At 33.3% G+C, this 19,893-nt stretch overlaps 2 pseudogenes; both read left to right on the forward strand.

Moving 5' to 3' along the window:
* The first annotated feature begins 4,438 nt into the window (after positions 1-4,438).
* LOC125190457 (14 kDa proline-rich protein DC2.15 pseudogene) lies at positions 4,439-4,969 on the forward strand (annotated as a pseudogene).
* An 8,858-nt stretch (positions 4,970-13,827) lies between these two features.
* LOC125191359 (pEARLI1-like lipid transfer protein 3 pseudogene) lies at positions 13,828-14,171 on the forward strand (annotated as a pseudogene).
* Positions 14,172-19,893: the final 5,722 nt, after the last annotated feature.

Raw genomic sequence — 19,893 nt, forward strand, 5'->3', positions numbered from 1 at the left:
AATAAATAAATGTTGTAGTGGATATTGGGACCCACTTTTAATTGAGTGTATAATAAATAAATGTTATAGTGGATGTTGGGACCCACTCTTAACACTTTTTACTTACTTTGTAGGCATTTTTTTATTAGTTTATCCCAACCAGGACTCCTAAAGTGGGACGCCCGAAATTGATCAACCGCGACTCCTGAAGTGGGATAGAGGGAGTATAATACTATTACCGTAACTTAATTAACAAGAAAACAATATATGAGAAAGTTATGATAAATCAATAATATACTCCCCTAAATTATAGAAATCCACCTTGTCCTCAATATACGAGAAGGATATGGGATACGTGGGATACTTGTATCAACTCCCCCACGATTGAAATTCACCTTGTCCTCAAGGTGGAAACCATGACACAACTAAGAGAGTTGAAAGCAATAGCTTTGGTGAGGTATTCACTCCTGGATCAAATGCACACACAACAGTAGAGCGTCCTCCTTCTTCATCTCCATCAAAAAACACCAATGGAGGACCATGTTGGATACAAGTCATGGCGGAATTTAAAGCAGCATTATGGTCGTGATAATCGCGGGCTAAAATGGGGAGCATGTCAACGCATCCAAGAATGCTCAAAGAAGGCTTGTCCATTTGCGGAAGGATCAATCGTGCACAATGTCAAGCGACGTTGATCGATGATTCATACTTTAAACATGACTGACATGCAAATCCACATAGAAACCATCATTGTTCTCTTTTAACAAAAAAGAGTCCATCATCTTCCTCAACTTGAAAATATCCAACCTATCATGCTCTACTTCATGCAAAGGCTCTCGGTGTGCAAAAATAACATTGCCTAATCCATACATGCCATCTTTACTGGCATAAATTGATCCACCAATGTCAGCACTAGAACGAGTAGTCTCTTTTGCATGTGCAATCATATGCCATCTTTACTGGCATAAATTGATCCACTAATGTCAACACTAGAACGAGTAGCCTCATTTGCATGTGCAATCATATCTGGGAGATCCGAATCTAATTGTTTTTCATCGGCTATGTGCAAAAACTTCTCAAAGTCTACCAATACCTCTTCCTCCCCAATTTAATTCCGATTAAATAATCGATCGATTGCGGTATCATCATAATGAATTTGACAAGATTGCATTGATTCATCAATATCATAGGAAAAACAACTCTAAAGGGCCATATTAGATAACGGTGCTTTACGGAAGAGAGATTACGTCTGGTGGCAGTACAACAACGAGCATCGGTGCTGTTGAATGGTGGTGGCTTGGTGGTGCCAGCAGGAGGGCAAGCGCTGCGATGGTGACTGCTGGTCAAGCACGCGCTCCTAGTGCTGATTGCATTGCTGCCAGTAGGCGGCGTGCTGGTGTGGATATTGTTGCGAGGGCTAGCAAGTTGGGGGTTTTGTTGCTGACCGTAGGGCAGATTCGTAGGGACGGGTGGATACCCCACGTCTGGTACGCTGACTGCCCGTAGGGAGGTTTCGGTGTGTGCAGATTGTTGGTAACCATATCTAATGTGATGTGATGTGATGTGACTGTGAGTGAGATATAGCCGAATTCCGTCACTAGTGATAAAAAATTCAACAACTATTTAAGTTTGTGATATTATATGACAATGTTAAAGTTGATGGAAAAAATAAATTTTTAGAAAGTTTCGAGATATTAAGTGCTAATATTCTTTATACATACACACGTGAAAATAGTCAATCTTTTTCATGAATTTTAGTTTGTTGGTTCATATAATATTTTTCTTCGAGAATAAAAAATTGATGTTATACTAACCGTGTAGTTCACAATTAAATATTCCCTTCTTCCGCAATGTATCAATTTTTTTTTCATCCACTTATTAATAAATGTCTCCTTTCACTCTTATTATTTTTAGTAAGTGGACCTCACATTCCTTTAACTTATTATATTCACATTTTATTATAAAATTATATATAAAAATAAGATATATACTCTATTAATTTATTTATTTTTATAAAACTAAACAATTTCTTTAAATCGGATCCAATGAACTATAGAAATTTAATGATGGACTGAGGTAATAACATATATTACTTTAAAAGCATATATATAAGATAGTGCTAGCTTAATATGATGTGGTGTTTACCGTTTTATGAGTAAGTAGAAAAAAATTATGATAGCACGCATATTTATGTGTATATATATTCAACGATTGTGTTTTTAACGTTTTGTCAGTAAGTGGAAAAAATTTTATGACCATACGAATGTATTTATGAGTATAGGATAGTGATAAAATGCAAACTCATATACTGTACAAACTCAAAATTTCTCAATATAGTTTCAACACAGTTTTAATACAATATCAACACAATGTAAAATTTCAAAATTTTAATATCAACACAGTATCAATACAATATCAACACAGCATTAATCATTGACTACCGTTGAAATTCTGTTGACATTTTCCTGTTGATGCTTTTTTGTGATCTGTTGACATTTTTCAATGGTACAGATCATAGTTTTGAGTTTGTATAATATTTAGAGTTTTCATTTGATCACATCCCTATGAGGCAAAAGATAATGAGTATGAATTCATGTACGTATGTGTATATTAGTATATACTCCCTCATTCCTTGTTAACCGAGGTATGTTTTTTGGTACGGAGATTACGAATAGTGTGTCAAGTGAATAGTGAATAGTGTAAGAGATTAAAAAAAATAAAGAGTGTTACTTTTTGTTAAAAATATAAATAACTTGATGTCTCGATTATATTGGAACTTTTCAACTTAGAAAAATAAGTTAACATGAATGATTAGAGTATCTTTTATGATAGAGCAGAAATAGAAAAAAAAAACAACAATCCATTCACGTGAATATATAGTCTATTATCGAATAATTAATTCGATGGTTTATATCTTTTGTTATTTTAATCATTAGTAATCGTATTTTATTATTTTGTAAATTTAGGTATTTTCTATAACAGTTATGTTAATGTATACTATCTAATCCATAACTAAGACCAATTATTATTTGATCTTAAAATGAGTGGATGAGATTAAAGTTTACGGATTTCAATAAAAGTAGATAAAATATCAACAAAATAATAAAATAGTCAATCTGTTATAATATAATATTTTTCACAGTTTTTATATATCAACATAGTGACATCAGATAGATTTCAACACAAGTACCCGGAAATATCTACACAGTTTTATTGATATTGTACATGCATAATATTGAAATTATTTTATGCATATATTGATATAAAATCTGTTTATTAACATATATGAAAATTCAAATAAAAATTATAAAGTTTTATTATTCGATCAGCGTTGGAACATTGAGATCTCATTCGAATCCTTATGAAATTACCTTAATTTGACATATTTTTTACGAAAAAATAATTTAAATTGAGAGGATTACGTAAATTTAAAATTTTAAGATGATTTTAAGGAGAGAGAAAATTGGTTAGTTTTAACTGCCACATATAAGAATTATAAATTATTACCCTTTAAGTTTATTTAATAATTTTTTTAATTTAAAATATAATATTTCACTTGACATTATTTCAACCACTAGATCTTCTAATCTAATGACTAAGATTTGATCTTAATTTGGGAATACTAACTAGTTAGCAATCACAACCCTTTTCTATAATATAGAGTACTCCCTCCGTCCCAAGGTAGTCGAGTCGTATTCCTTTTTAGTTTATCTCATAGTAGTGGAGTCCTTTCTTTTTTTTTTGATAAAGACTTTATTCTCTCTCCTACTTTACTCTCTCCACTTTAGCCTTTAACAAATCAATTTCTTAAATCTCGTACCCAAAAGAAATGCCTCAACTACCTTGGGACGAAGGAAGTATATAATTATGTTAAGTGCTATTTTAATTTTTATAATATATATTTAATCATTTATTAAATTTTGTTCTTTTTTAAATATATGGAGATGGTTGAACTGGCGATTTGCTTACCCTGATTTTTAAAATGTTTCTAATTCCAAATCCATGCATCTGTAAATTTAGTCCAACACTTTTGTGTAACGCTTCATCCATAATTAGCAAATGGTGAGATATATTTAGTCTTTTATCTGTAATAGAATTCTTATGGACCCATTCCTATGATCCCAATGCGTGCATCCATAAATATACTAGACGAACTACTCAATAATGTTTTCTCTCTTTAAACGAATCAATGCAGGCCAACTCTTACTTCACGGGATCAATTAACATCAATATCGTGCCACAATACATAATTAACGCCAACATAATTCGTTAGGTATAATTTTGTTCCTACTTAATTAAATCATAAGACGTCATCCTCAAATTAACATGCATCCAAAATCATCACACAATATTTTTCCCAGCCAACTAATATACATGGGACCCTCATTCAATTCTAAACAAATTCTTTAACATCAAGCAATCAAAATCCACCATTTCCTCTCTATAAAAACCCTAATCCCTTCATTCAAATTCCATGCACAAAAAAAACTCTTCTACAAAAAATTCTAGCAACAATGGCCACTAAGAGAAACACTTCACTTGCTCTATTCCTTTCCCTCAACCTACTCTTCTTCACGTTGGCCACTTCTTGGACTCCGCCGAGCCCTAAACCGAGCGCCTCGTGCCCTAGAGATGCCCTAAAACTCGGCATCTGTGCCGACCTACTAGGCAGCCTTCTCAACTTGACAATTGGGACACCTCCGACAACGCCATGCTGCAGCCTCATCGAGGGGCTGGTTGATCTCGAGGCTGCGGTCTGCCTTTGCACTGCGATTCGGGCTAACATTTTGGGGATTAACCTTAATGTCCCACTCTCTCTCAGCTTGCTCCTCAATGTGTGCAACAAGAATGTGCCCAAGGACTTTGTCTGTGCTTAGTGGCAAAGCATGTTTGCTTGACTTTGATGTTACCTCTGGTTTGAGTGGTTTTATTATTATTGTGCTTGTTTGAGATGTCTTCAATAAAAGTAATTAATGTGTATTGGGATTTATTGGCTTTCTTAATCGAAATTTAGTGTTAACCCTAACGAATCATCTTAAACGTCAATTATTAATTTTTGAGTTCGTGAAATTAGACTATCCTTCTCGATCGATTAATTAATTACAATGCAAATACATACTCAGCATTAGGGGTGTCAAATCGTGCGTGTTGTGTCGTTATCGTGTCGACACGAACGACATGACACGATAACAACAAACACGAACACGACCCGTTAAGAAAACTCCAAGCACGAACACGAACACGATCCGCTACCCTCAGCCACGAACACGACACGAACCCATTAACGACACGAACCATTTCGGGTCAACACGTCACGATAACAACATATATATGACACAACACAATAACAACACTATAATAATAATATTATAATATATTAATATTATTTCTAATATGAAAATTTTAATTTTAATTATAAATTTTAAAATTTTAAAATTTTTAAAATAAATAAAAATAAAATTAATATTATATATATTTAACGTGTAACACGAACACGACACAAAATAATATTATAGTATACTTAACGTGTAACACGAACACGACACGAAATTTTCGTGTCGTTATCGTGTCGACACGATAAGGACACGAACCCAATAAGCTTTGACACACCCATTAATTTCGTGCAGGTTCGTGTCGTGTTCTCGTGTCGTGCCAAAAATTGCCAGCCCTACTCAACATGTAATAGATATTTTGACTGGAAAATTGTTGTGCATATGAATTTAATTTTAGAATTAAACTCAATATATTTTGACTGGAAAATTGTTGTGCATATGAATTTAATTTTAGAATTAAACTCAATTACGTCGTTAGTAATAAATAACTATGTTTGACTTAGATGAGAACGATATGTTTACAATTAATTTCGTTTTACATTAAACGGCCAGATTCATATCACATACGATGTTTAAAGAAATGGTACTATAAATACCCAGTAAATTCAAAGGCCTATTTCCTACATTTAGGCAGAAAATTAATTCTCGTGTCAGTTGTCATGACTATCGTCCTTCATAATAGCTAAATTGTTAGGCAAGTGGTTCATTTGGAACTGCTTAATATTCGCTCTCTCTAATTGTTAGCACGGTGACTAGGGGCATTTCTTTTTAACATAAGATTTAAAAAAAGTTGTGTAAATGAATTAAGTAAAAAAAAGTTGTGTAAATGAATTAAGTAAATGGCCAGTAAAGTAAAAAAAGGAAAAAGTTAGAAAGATGAAAAGAGAATAAAAGTTGTCATTTTTTTTTCAAAAAAAAAATGAAATGACTCAGTTACAGTGGAACAACTCAGAAAGGAATACGACTAGCTAAAGCAGGACAGAGGGAGTACTATAATATTATCTCATATATATCGATGTTATGAGAAAACTAGAATTAATAAGTTTAATGGGTCAATCCTGATGCAGTTATAGAAGACAAGACTTGGAGGCTAAGCAAGTTATTATTTTGGTTTTATTTATTTCCTAGTTAATAGAATTAGTAGACGGAAAAATATTAATGTTTTCCTTCTACAAATTAGATTTTCCTTTTTTGCTTATTTTCCTTTTAGTTATTTTCCTTCTAGTTTTATTTTCTATAAGTTTAGAATTTTCCCTTGCTTATATAAAGATCTCATTGTTAAACTTAAAAGACAGACTTTGATTATTAATTTTATATTGAGTTTTTATACTCCAATATTTTCAATAAGTTTAAGTTCTTTATCTACCATTCAGTCATCCTCAAATTAACGTGCATCCAAAATCATCACAAATATTTTTCCCAGCTAGCTAAAATACACGGGACCCTCATTCAGTTTTAAATAGGGCTGGCAATTTTAGACACGACACGATAATCCGACACGAATTCGCACGAAATTATTGGGTTTGGATCAAGTCTTATTGGATGCGGGTCATTATTGGGTCGACCCACTAAGAACACGAAAAAATCGGGTCGGATGCGGGTTGGGTGCGGGTCGGGTCGGGTAACCCGTTAAAAATTAATATTATTATTTTATTTTGAGTAAAGAAAAATTTGCAAAAATTGTATACACAAAATGCCCTTCAAATTTTAAAAAAAATAATATTAATTTATTTTAATTAGATAGCATCATTAATTACATATTTTTGTGACTAATTTGACCTTATTTATAATATTTCATTTTTCATTTGTATTGTTGTACAATATGTACCAAGACCCTTATTAAAAGATAAAATTTTAGAGAGAATAACCATCCATAGTATTTTAATGGAATAATAATGGAATAATTTTTTATTCATTTTATTTAAACTATCACAATGATATAAAGATAAATAAATTGCTTTTTTTTTACAAAGTATAAATTAGGAAAACACTCTTTTGTTAGGAAATTCTCTCATATTATTTTTGAAACCATTGATATTTTATCATTAATTTCTAACTTTTAATTTTGAAAATAATATTATACATATTGGTTGATTATTCTATCTAAAATTATTAACATTATAATATGGGTCATTCAATGATGAGACATTGTTGGACTCAACACATATAATAGTAATACAACATTCAAATGTATAGCACTTGCTCCAAAAATTGATAAGATCATGAAAAATTATTAGTATTACTATATGATAAATCACAATATTTTCAATATTTCATTTACTGTATTATTTTAATATTACTTTTATAATTATTTTCATAGTGCGAAATAATATCATAATAGAGATGGTATGATGATAACATGTGGAACCCAACATGTAAGTTGTAACATATCCTTTAATTATATGACTGCTATATAAATTGATATATTTAAATATTATGGTAAACCACAACAAATTTTAGACCCATATTATAAAATTAATTTATGATTAATAATCTGTTATATATTATAGTGCATCAAATGATACATAAGAGCTAGTTCGACGATAGAAGGTTGTTGCTATCAACGTCTAGGCGTGTGACACTTCAAGTATATTAGTTAATATATTCAAAATATATAATTATGTCTTCATTCATGTAATTTTGGATAATAATATTAAATGACCATGTAATGACCCTACTTTGCATATTTCTTCATGTGTTATAATATATAGAAAATATTTGAAATTACAAGCTTCAAATTATATTTCAAATTATAAAAATTAAAGTAGTCGAAAGAAATGAAATAATACAATGTATGTGAGAGATCCAAGTGAAAAATAAAACTAAATCAATTAGTGTTTAGAATAAAAGGATAATTTGAATAAATTTATGAAAAATAAGTTTGTACTTATAGATACAAAACGTTAATTCAGATATTATGTACTAGCAAAACTAATCAACAAATAATTTTATAATATAATTTATTTTATTATTATATTATATTTTATTTTGATTCAATAAATTTAATTTAATTTTTAGTATTTTCACTCTTTTTTGTTTTGTTCTTTTTACTTCTTTAGTTCTTTTATCTTGTTTCAAATTTTTTTGGGTTTTGGAACAAAAGTTATGTATTTGGAACAAAAGTTATGTATTTTGTTGGGTTTTTTTGGATTTTGTTGGAGTTTTGTTGTTTAAAATGGAACATCTTCATGCTATATGGCTTTTTAAAGTCTTGATCATTTTTTGAAGCAATATGTAATCGTGTTGTTATCGTGCTTAGGTTGTTGTCGTGTTGTTATCGTGTCGGGTCAACCCAAAGTGGTTCGTGTCGGTATCGTGTTCAGGTCGATATCGTGTTCTTATCGTGTCCAGGTCGATATCGTGTTCTTATCGTGTCGGGTCAACCCAAAGTGGTTCGTGTCGTTATCGTGTTCGGGTCGTGTCCAGGTCGTGTCCGGGTTGAATTGTGCAGACTTAGCAACTGCACCGGCAAATAATAAAGTAGCACACAAAGTAACAAAGGAAAAATTAACTTCATTATTATAAATGAAGTTATTGAGTATTTCGAATAAATCCCGAAATTCAAAACTACCTGTTATCCAATAAAAACCTAAAATTCCTAATAATAAACCAAAATCCCCTACACGGTTAGTTACAAATGCTTTTTGACAAGCATTTGACGCAGGAGGTCGCGTAAACCAAAACCCTATTAATAGATAGGAACACATTCCAACCAGTTCCCAAAAAAAATAAATTTGTATCAAATTTGAACTAGTAACTAATCCCAACATGGAAGTACTGAAAAAACTCATATAAGCAAAAAATCTCAAGTATCCTTGATCGTGAGCCATATAATTATCACTATAAATAAGAACCATGATTCCAACAGTAGTGATTAACATTGACATAATAGAAGTAAGTGGATCGATCAAGCAACCGAATTCTAAAGAAAAATCATTATCGAGTGTCCAAGACCATACATATTGGTGGATAGAACTGCTATTGACTTGTTGAATAGACAGATTAGTTGAAAAAATCATGACTATACTTAACAATAAAATACTTGCAAAAGCCCACATACGACGCATATTTTTGGTTGCTGTCGGAAAAAGAAGAAGTCCCACTCCTATTAACATAGGAACTGGAAGTGGAACGAAAGGTAAAATCCACCCATATTGATATATTTGTTGCATAAAAAAATTAAAATTGGTGATTAATTGTTTCCGATTTATCGGATTTTACTTCTTTTGAAAGGAGTCAATAAAAAAATGAAAATGTGCACTAACTTAAATATAAAAATATCTTTTTTTTTTCATTTTTATTTCTTTTTACTTATTCTTTCTGAATTTCTTCTAAATATTTCAAATATTCAAATCAAGAAGTTCCGATTGGTCAAATGATCTGAAAGACAAAGATTAATTATGAGTCTCCTTCTAATTAGAAAATTCAAGTCAAATTTGGACAAGTTACTCAAAATATTCTTCTTTTTTTTTTTGAAAAATTTTATGCGATTTTACCATAGGGGTCCATAGTCTATTCTTTTAGAATTTTAGAAAAAAATTATCTAGAAAAGCGCAGATTTTTTTTGAACAATAGATGTCTTTCACATCCAGCTATACCAACGAGTAATCTGTTTGAAGGTGGCGGGTTGGGTTCATGTTCGGGTTTGGGGTTTCCTTAACAGGTTGGGTTCGGGTTTGAACTTATTGGGTTGAGTCGTTATCGGGTTGACCCGATAACGACCCAATCCGCACGATTTGCCAGCCCTAGTTTTAAACAAATTCTTTAACATCAAGCAATCAAGAATCCACCATTTCCTCTAGCAATGTCAGTGCGGCCCGCAACTCGTGGGCTGGCCCGAATAGCCCGCCAAATTTATAAGGTTAGCACTGAAAATTTCTAGTCCGATAAAATAAAATCCGATTAACCTGCACCCGATTACCCGCAACCCGATAAAATTTCTATTATTCCATTTATTTTACTCCTAGTTCGACACTTCATTGATTAATTTTATAATATAGATAATAAAAAAAATAACTTTTAATTTTACATTAAATATAAAAATTATATATTGAATTTTCATTAATATAATAATTGATAAATAAATTTAAAACTTCAAATTCACTGAAAAAATATTTAAATTTCTAAAACACGCATTAAAATTTCACGAAATATCTCAAATATTAGTATTTGATAATGTTTATGATTGAGTTTAAGCATATATCTCAAATTTATTGTAACGACCCGCCATTTTATGGTATAATAATAATGGCGATCACTATCTAGGAAGACTTAAATGCAACAAAGATCATAGGCTAGGGTCTCATTTAAAGGTAATTTACCAGAGCATTTAATGAACAATTAAGTAGGGGAAGAATAATGCCTTAGCAATGAAATCTAAAAAAAAAGGCTATCACAATAAATGCTCCGAAATAGCAAAGTTCCAAAATAATCTCATCTGTTTCATATCCAAAATACTCCCACGAAATAAAATAATTCAACCCAACAAAAGATCACAAGTTTTCATATTTTAGCGGAAGCGACCAAGAGAGAAGTGAAGCTATGTATGAAGACACAACGACACTTAAAGTTTCAACAGATCATGTTATTATTTCCTACTCAACACCGCCGCCCGCTCGTCACCGCTCAATCTGCACATAGGAAAAACACATGCAGGGCTGAGTACTATAATCATACTCAGTGGACTCATTGCCGAAAACAGTTTTATCACAAAAATAGTTATCATGCCATTTTCAAGTGTCCATCGGGGTTTTATCTTTAGAAAGGCCCGAGGCACCACAATATATATATATATATATATATATATATATATATATATATATCATTTATCCAAAATTACGGTCGCGCAACCATTTTTCTCATCGACGTTTACCGTATCCTCATTCTACATGACAAGGAATGCGGCCGCAATCTAGGTCACTAGACCGGCCGACCCGTACGCCAGCACTCGGTCTAACATTGGTGTACACTAACCCAAGTAGAGTTTGCGGCTCTACGAGGATCCGAATTCGATTAAATCAATAGTGGCATAGCCACAAAGGATAGGCACGACAAAACAAATCAAGGCATGATAACACATATTTCATTCTCATCAATATCAGTTTAGGACAATGTCCTTAATTTTAAAAGAAAGCCCACCTCGTCGGCTTAGCTCGAAAGTATTCTCTTCTCCTCGTTTATCACGATGTGAGCGCGAAGTATCACCTTTAAATTAGGCGTATCACAAATCAGTTTCGAACATTGATTCAAAATCATGAATGTTCCCACGTTTCCCTTTTTCCCATCGATAAATCTTTAATATCATCATCCAAAAATCAAAGTACGATTAGTATATCGTTTTTATTCGAATAACAACTCCAGATTCATCATCAAATCGTGTCACGCATGAGTGTTCTACACACACAACACACACACACGAACACAACACATGTGCACGCCTTCTGAGGCGTGCACGCACATACACACTCGGTCACACACACACACACTTATCACATGCATCCCAATTTCACCGATTAATTTCCCCTTCGCTCATTCTAAATGCATGTGGACTCAAGAACACCGATTGGTTGGTAGAAGAAGAAAGATTAATATAGAAAATACCTTTTCCAATAGAACGAACGGTAGAAACAAGTTATAGCCTTGATTCTTCAACAAAATCTTGAATTGCAACTTCAATTCTTCTCCAAAAGATGAAGAATTAATGGAGAAAGTAGAAGAAAAATTTGAGAGAGAGTGGGAGAGAGAGATTTTGAAATTTTGGGGGAGTGGGGCTTTGATTTGTGATGCTAGGGTTTAGGATTTCTCATGTATTTATAGAGGTTAGGATATACTCCAACAATTAAATAATAAAAGATTTGGGGTAGATTTGTTTGTTGAAGAGGCCGAAAACTTGAAGAGGAATAATAGGGAATTTCGAATTCTAGGCTATTAAATTAGCCTATGATTTAATTTGAATATTTCACGGAGTAGAATAAAATATCACGGAGCAGAATAAAATAATAAATCCTCCCCAAATAATAGTAGTAGGCGTGATTTTCAAATTCCTACTCCAAGGAATTAATTAAAATCCTAATTTAATTAGAATATGGTAAGATCTTCTTAGATTTGGCAAGATATGCTAGGATATTTGCATTTATTTATGGAAGAGAATAAACAAGGGATCAAATAATATAATAAAATAATCCCTTCTCCTATATTATAAGGGATTTTCGAAAATCCCACTATTTGACAAGGGTTTCGAAAATTTCATCAACAAAATAAGGAATATTCGGACTTTGGATTTAATTTGGATAATTATCCCAAACCAATAATTAAATCCAAGAAAAATATGATTCCTTCTCCAAATAAAAATAGGAGGGATCGAAAATTCCACATGATTAAATAATGCTCCTATTTAATTCTCACTCATCCATTAGGAAAATAATTCACCACAATTATATTACTCCGCATCAAATATTCACACCAAATCAATCATTTCTTTACTTCCTCTTCTTTTTCTCAACGCATTGACCTTTCAACGACCATGTCATATTTTCCACATCTTTGACTATTCAATAGCCACGTCATATTTTCAACAAGTTGACTATTCAACTCAATCTCAACTCCCATACACAATTAGGTCACAAAGACATCATGTAATTAATCACTCATCAATTAATCCACATATCAAAGCATTTAAGGCATTTAATGCAAAAATTTTATAACCCGAAAATTAGGGTTTGAAAAAGTGGGGCGTTACATTCCACCACCCTTAAAAGAAATTTCGTCCCGAAATTTGGTACTTCATGGAAAAAGTTTCGGGTACAGTTCCATCATCTTGTCTTCAAGCTCCCACGTGGCTTCTTCATATTCGTGGTTCCTCCATAGTACTTTCACGCTAGCAATGGATTTATTTCTCAAATTCTGAACCTTTCGGTCCAAGATCATTTGGGGTCTCTCTTCGTAGCTCAAGTCGGAATTCAACGCGACTTCTTCGTAGTGAATCACGTGCTTCGGATCGAACACATATTTTCGCAACTGCGATACGTGAAAGACGTTGTGCACGTTTCCGAGACTTGGCGGTAGCCACAATCGATAGGCTACGGGTCCTATTTCTTCTAGAATTTCATAAGGCCCGATAAAACGTGGTTTCAGTTTTCCTTTAACACCAAAACGCGTTATCCCTTTCGACGGGGACACTTTCAGAAAAACCTTATCACCGGCTTGAAATTGTAAGTCGGTTCGTCGGACGTCAGCGTATGACTTTTGTCTGTCCTGAGCTTCCTTTATTCTCCCACGAATTTGTCGAACGACTTCAATCATCTCTTCGACTTCATCGGGTCCTAGCACCCGTTGCTCTCCAACTTCATCCCAGTAGAGCGGCACCTGATTGACCCGCAACCCAAGTAAGGTTGGCCCGAAATCCGATGGGCCAACCCGATTGACATCCCTAATTTCCTCTCTATAAAAACCCCAATCACTTCATTCAAATTTCATGCAAAAAAAAAAAAAACTCTTAACAAAAAATCTAGCAACAATGGCCACTAAGAGAAGCACTTCACTTGCTCTATTCCTTTCCCTCAACCTACTCTTCTTCACGTTGGCCACTTCTTGGACTCCGCCGAGCGCCTCGTGCCCTAGAGATGCCCTAAAACTCGCACCAACCTGCTAGGCAGCCTTCTCAACTTGACAATCGGGACACCTCCGACAACGCCATGTGGCAGCCTCTTCGTGGGGCTGGTTGATCTCGAGGCTGCGATCTGCCTTTGCACTGCGATTCGGGCTAATATTTTGGGGATTAACCTTAATGCCCCACTCTCTCTCAGCTTGCTCCTCAATGTGTGCAATAAGAATGTGCCCGAGGACTTCGTTTGTGCTTAGTGGCAAAGCTTATTTGCTTGACTTTGATGTTTGTTGTTAGTGGTTTTAATAATATCTCATATGAATGTTACTTCAGGATCGACAGTAACAACACACGAAATGAATATTATTCTACTCTCTTCATCCCAGATAATTCGTTTCACTTTGACCGCGCACGGGTTTTAAGAAATGTAATGAAAAGTGAGTTGAAAAAGTTAGTAGAATGTAGGTCTTACTTTTGTATATTAGTTTTATAATAAAATGTGTGTTATGATGCCTTGAATCATTGAGTTGATCAAGCTGAGGGGTTGTAACTTGAGTTGATCATTTGTTAGGATGTCATTGAATCATTGCTGAGTTGATCAAGCCAAATGGCTGAGTTAATCAAGCTGATAATGATATATTTCTGTTATTGAGCTTAATTGTTGTATCAAGCCTAGTTTGTCTTTTGTACCTATTTATATAGAAGTAGGGCACGAGAACTTAGCAGTAGCAGCATTTTGGAATCGCATCAGTATCTGTAACCGCAGTCATAATACAATTTATTCTCCATTATTGCCCGTGGATGTAGCCAACACAATGTTGGTGAACCACATAAATTTTGTGTCTCATTACGTTCTTTTGTTTGTCGATTACACTATTACCCTATTTGTCATAACAAACTGGTATCAGAGTCTAGTTTTCGGACTAGGATTAAAACTGGTATCAGAGTCTAGTTTTCGGACTAGGATTTCGAAATCCGCTGCCAGGGTTTTCTGGTAAATCGATCAAAGACGTATGTTCTGAATGTGAAGGTTGACAAATTCACCGGGAGAAATAGTTTTGGCTTATGGCAGATCAATGTGATCCCTGCTGAAGCAGTAGGGTTTGTGGGCAACGCACAAAACAATGAAGGCAATGGAGAATGATGAGGAGTGGACAACCATAGACGAAAAGGCCCATTCGACCATCATGTTGTGCCTGTCTGACGATGTTATCATCGAAGTTGTGGATCAGGAAACGGCTGCTGCCCTTTGGATGAAGTTGGAGAGTCTATACATGACGAAGTCTCTTGTCACACCTCAACCCTTATGACGTATGCACTTACTATAAATAAATTCAAAATTTAGAATAAATAATCCACACGCCAAGTAAATAAAACGCACATTTTATATAAGTTCGAACCCAACAATATTTATCAAGTATATATGTCAAAACATTCTGAGCTGTAGTGGGACCCTCTCACCACTCTATATACTATACACTTATTTAAATGCAAAACTGATGAGGAGGAGAAGGTTGCCAAAACGTGTCAGGCGCCGACCCTGATAACATGTGGAGTTCCTATGACCCATATCAATCAAAAACTTCACTGATATCTTATTCCTGAAAAATATTAGTGGTTTATATGTGCCACAACTCAGTGTATATAAAGCTTACCTTTAATTCCACATCCCAGATATCAATATATTCTATAACCAATATATAAAACAATAATCAGCAAATATTAAAATTAATTCCATATACGTATGCATATGGCACTCAGTTCAATTTATTATTCTGTAACAAATCAAGCCTGGTATCTGCCCGATTCCTCTATGACCCGAAGGTCCCTCTGTAATTGGACTTATAGGTCCCTCTGTATTTAACCCGAAGGTCCCTCTGTATTGGACTCATAGGTCCCTCTGTATTTGGACTCATAGGTCCCTCTAAAATTTTAGATCCAGTGCAAGACTGTCACAGATCATCTTTAATCACATGATTCATGATATTCTAATGCCATATAAATACATATCCATTGTACCAATTATATATCTATATATTCCATCAATTAACTCCAATACTATAGATAAACATATCCATTGCATATATCACATATCCAAATCATATTACACCATCAATATCAAATAACACATAACTATTTCAGGATCACATTATATAATTCAAATATTCACTCCATTTAACATAGCAATTAATCACATAAAATATGTAAAATTAAAAGTGTGATTTATACATCCCTAATTATGACGTGTTATCCGATCGAATCCTTGATCCCATTTTAAAATATGCTATTTCCACTTCTAAAATTAAAAGAGGGTGGATGATTGGGTGAATTTCCTCTCCGAATGCTCAACTCTTTTTCTTTAAACTTTGTGACTTTCTCCCTGTGTGCTAACCGAATTCTCTATGTATATATCCTCCTTTAACAAGTATAGGAATTTTTATTAGAACCCCCCGCGGGCAAATAGTTAACCGACTTACATATCTGTATATTATATTAATTCACTTTTGCATGTAAAGAGGTGGCATAACTGGAGATCATAATAAATTTTCTAGATAAATACTTGAATTGATAACGATAAGATTATTACTATTATATTTCACTAACTTATAGTATATCCAACTATGTAGCACCTATACTTAAGCTGGACCCTTATCACTAATTTCTTCTGCATATAATATGCATATAATATATACATGTATCGTGTCCTTCCATACCCACATACATTTGCACATTTGCACATTTGCATCAACTATTAGTCAATTAAAACATCTATATGTACATATTTAATTGTTTTCTATTATACCATACACAAATCTATTAACTCATCTATACGTAATATTTATAACTAATAACTTGTATGACTATTTAATAATACTTATTTATAAAATCTACCACGTATATACTCCCATGCACATCTTATACCTTTTGAATATTTATGTAACATATATAAATATCATATACATAATTTTTATTATACAACTAATAATATAAATATATAAAGATAAATAAAAATATATCAATATGCAAAATGATGCAGGTTTCAGGTTAGGTATGTCATAATTCTTCCCCTCTTTAAGAATTTTGTCTGCAAAATTCATTCCTCTCTATGTTAACGTACTCAAAGAAATTGCAAACTCATAAATAGATATGGATAGTTCTTTCTCATATTTTCCTATGTTTCCCAAGTCGCCTCTTCGACTCCATGATATTTCCATATTTTGAATAGAATAAGAAACTTCGTGTACTTGCGATTGTTACGACGCATAAGCAATAAACTTTCCATTAACTCAAAAGATAACCAAATCCATGTTTCAGCCCATCACTATAAATAACATATTATCTTGTACCTGCGGAGATAACCAAATAGGTGACATATTCAACTGATGCTTCCACTCATTAAAACTCTTTTGATATGCTTCATTCCATATAAAAGAAGAATTCTGTCGTACTAACTTCATTATCAATTGAATAATAATAAAGAAATATTTCCAGTTGAAAACCAGTTCAATCTTTTGTCGATCCACTTCTATTACACGACCTGATACCACGTGTCCTAACAATGCCACATGCTCTAGCAAAAACCCTCCTTTACTCAACTTAGCATAGAGTTGTTCATCTCGCTGAACTTGAAATACTGACCGTAAGTGATTAACATCATCATCTGTAATTCATGAATATACAAGCAAGTCGCCAATAAAACGAACTACTAACCGTTCCAGTAATGGTTGAGAGACTCTGTTCATCAGTGGCATAAAAATTGTAGGTGCATTTGTTGATTCGAAAGGCATAAGAAAAACTCATAATTCAAAAGGCATAAGCAAAACTCATAATGACTGTATTGAGTTCGAAATGTTGTCTCTGCAATATTTTCTTTAGCTATATCTTTAACTGATGGTATCTTGATCAAAGATTTATATTCGAAAACATTTGTGTACCTTGGAACTGATCAAACAAGTCTTCGATCCTCGGTAATGAATATTTATTCTTCACTGTCACTTGATTCGGCATTCAATAGTGTATATGAAGTCGGAATGTGTCTTTCTTCTTCTAATATGATATTGGTGCACTCCAAGATGAAACACTGGGTCATATAAATCCTCTAGCAGACAACTCTTTTACCTGATTCTTAAATTCTTGAAACTCTAATGAAGACGGTTGATAAGTAGAAATAAAAATAAATGCAGCGCTCAATAGAGAAATATATCTCCTGATAAGGTGAAAATCCAGATAAATCTGCACTTCCAATAAATCAAAAAGCCGATCTGGATAATATAAGAAAACCTGGAACAATATATTGATTACCGTAAAATATCACTCGATCCCGTCACGATGATTATATTGCCATTTCGTTTACTTGACAAGCTACCTTGGTTCGATGAAGTGAAAACCAATCTATACCCATAATAATATCAAAACTTGTGTATGAAAGAATCAATATCCACTGGCAGTTCAATCGAATTAACTCACAATACTTTCTTTAGAAAACCGTGTATATTGAAATAATGTCAGCTCATAATCAACAAACATAAAACCTTCTCTGCTTCTTATCACAATACACTTCTTTCCATATATTTAGCATTGAGTTCTCTAGAAAAACTGTCTGAACTGAATACCAGAATACCAGAGGTTGTATCATAGCTTGTGGGACTGTTTCCCACCAAGAGTAAGTATTGCTTCAAAGAAAAGATATCATATAATCAAAAACTTCTTCTGACATACAACTCATCTGATTGAACACTGATTCTATCACTTTTAACTATATCCCATCAGTCAGATTAGTCTCATAAAATCAACAATTCTACTTTTCCGAGCTCTTTAAATTTTCTACCTCTTTACCTCATCATTGGTCCATGTACCAAAAATTCCAATATGATGCAGCATGTATATGAGATGTTTCTACAGTTAATAGATGATGCAGAGCGGCTGACCCTTCTCTTCTCAGTGGCACATGTTTATGAAAATTGAAATGCAAATGAAACTTTTAACTGAAATGTATCATATGATATGCCGAATGCTATGTCCCAGCGGGATTCTATTCCTGCTCTGATACCACCTAAACTGTCACACCTCAACCCTTATGACGTATGCACTTACTATAAATAAATTCAAAATTTAGAATAAATAATCCACACGCTAAGTATATAAAACGCACATTTTATATAGGTTCGAACCCAACAATATTTATCAAGTACATATGTCAAAACATTCTGAGCTGTAGTGGGACCCTCTCAACACTCTATATACTATACACTTATTTAAATGAAAAACTGATGAGGAGGGGAAGGTTGCCAAAACGTGTTAGGCGCCGACCCTGATAACATGTGGAGTTCCTATGACCCATATCAATCAAAAACTTCACTGATATCTTAATCCTAAAAATATTAGTGGTTTATATGAGCCACAACTCAGTGTATATAAAGCTTACCTTTAATTCCACATCCCAGATATCAATATATTCTTTAATAATATATAAAACAATAATCAACAAATATTAAAATTAATTCCATATACGTATGCATATGCCACTCTTTTCAAATTATTATTTCGTGACAAATCAAGCCTGGTATCTGCCCGGGATTCCTCTATGACCCGAAGGTCCCTCTGTAATTGGACTCATAGGTCCCTCTGTATTTGACCTGAAGGTCCCTCTGTATTTGACCTGAAGGTCCCTCTGTATTAGACTCATAGGTCCCTCTGTATTTGGACTCATAGGTCCCTCTAAAATTTCAGATCCAGTGCAAGGCTGTCACAGATCCTATTTAATCACATGATTCATGATAGTCTAATGTCATATAAATACATATCCATTGTACCAATTATATATCAATATATTCCATCAATTAACTCCAATACTATAGATAAACATATCCATTGCACATATCACATATCCAAATCATATTACACCATCAATATCAATTAACACATAACTATTTCAGGCTCACATTATATAATTCAAATATTCACTCCATTTAACACATA

This window comes from Salvia hispanica, chromosome 5 (genome assembly GCF_029641045.1).
Source record: "Salvia hispanica isolate PSC_SH4W2 chromosome 5, Shi_PSC_v1, whole genome shotgun sequence".
Lineage (NCBI taxonomy): Eukaryota > Viridiplantae > Streptophyta > Magnoliopsida > Lamiales > Lamiaceae > Salvia > Salvia hispanica.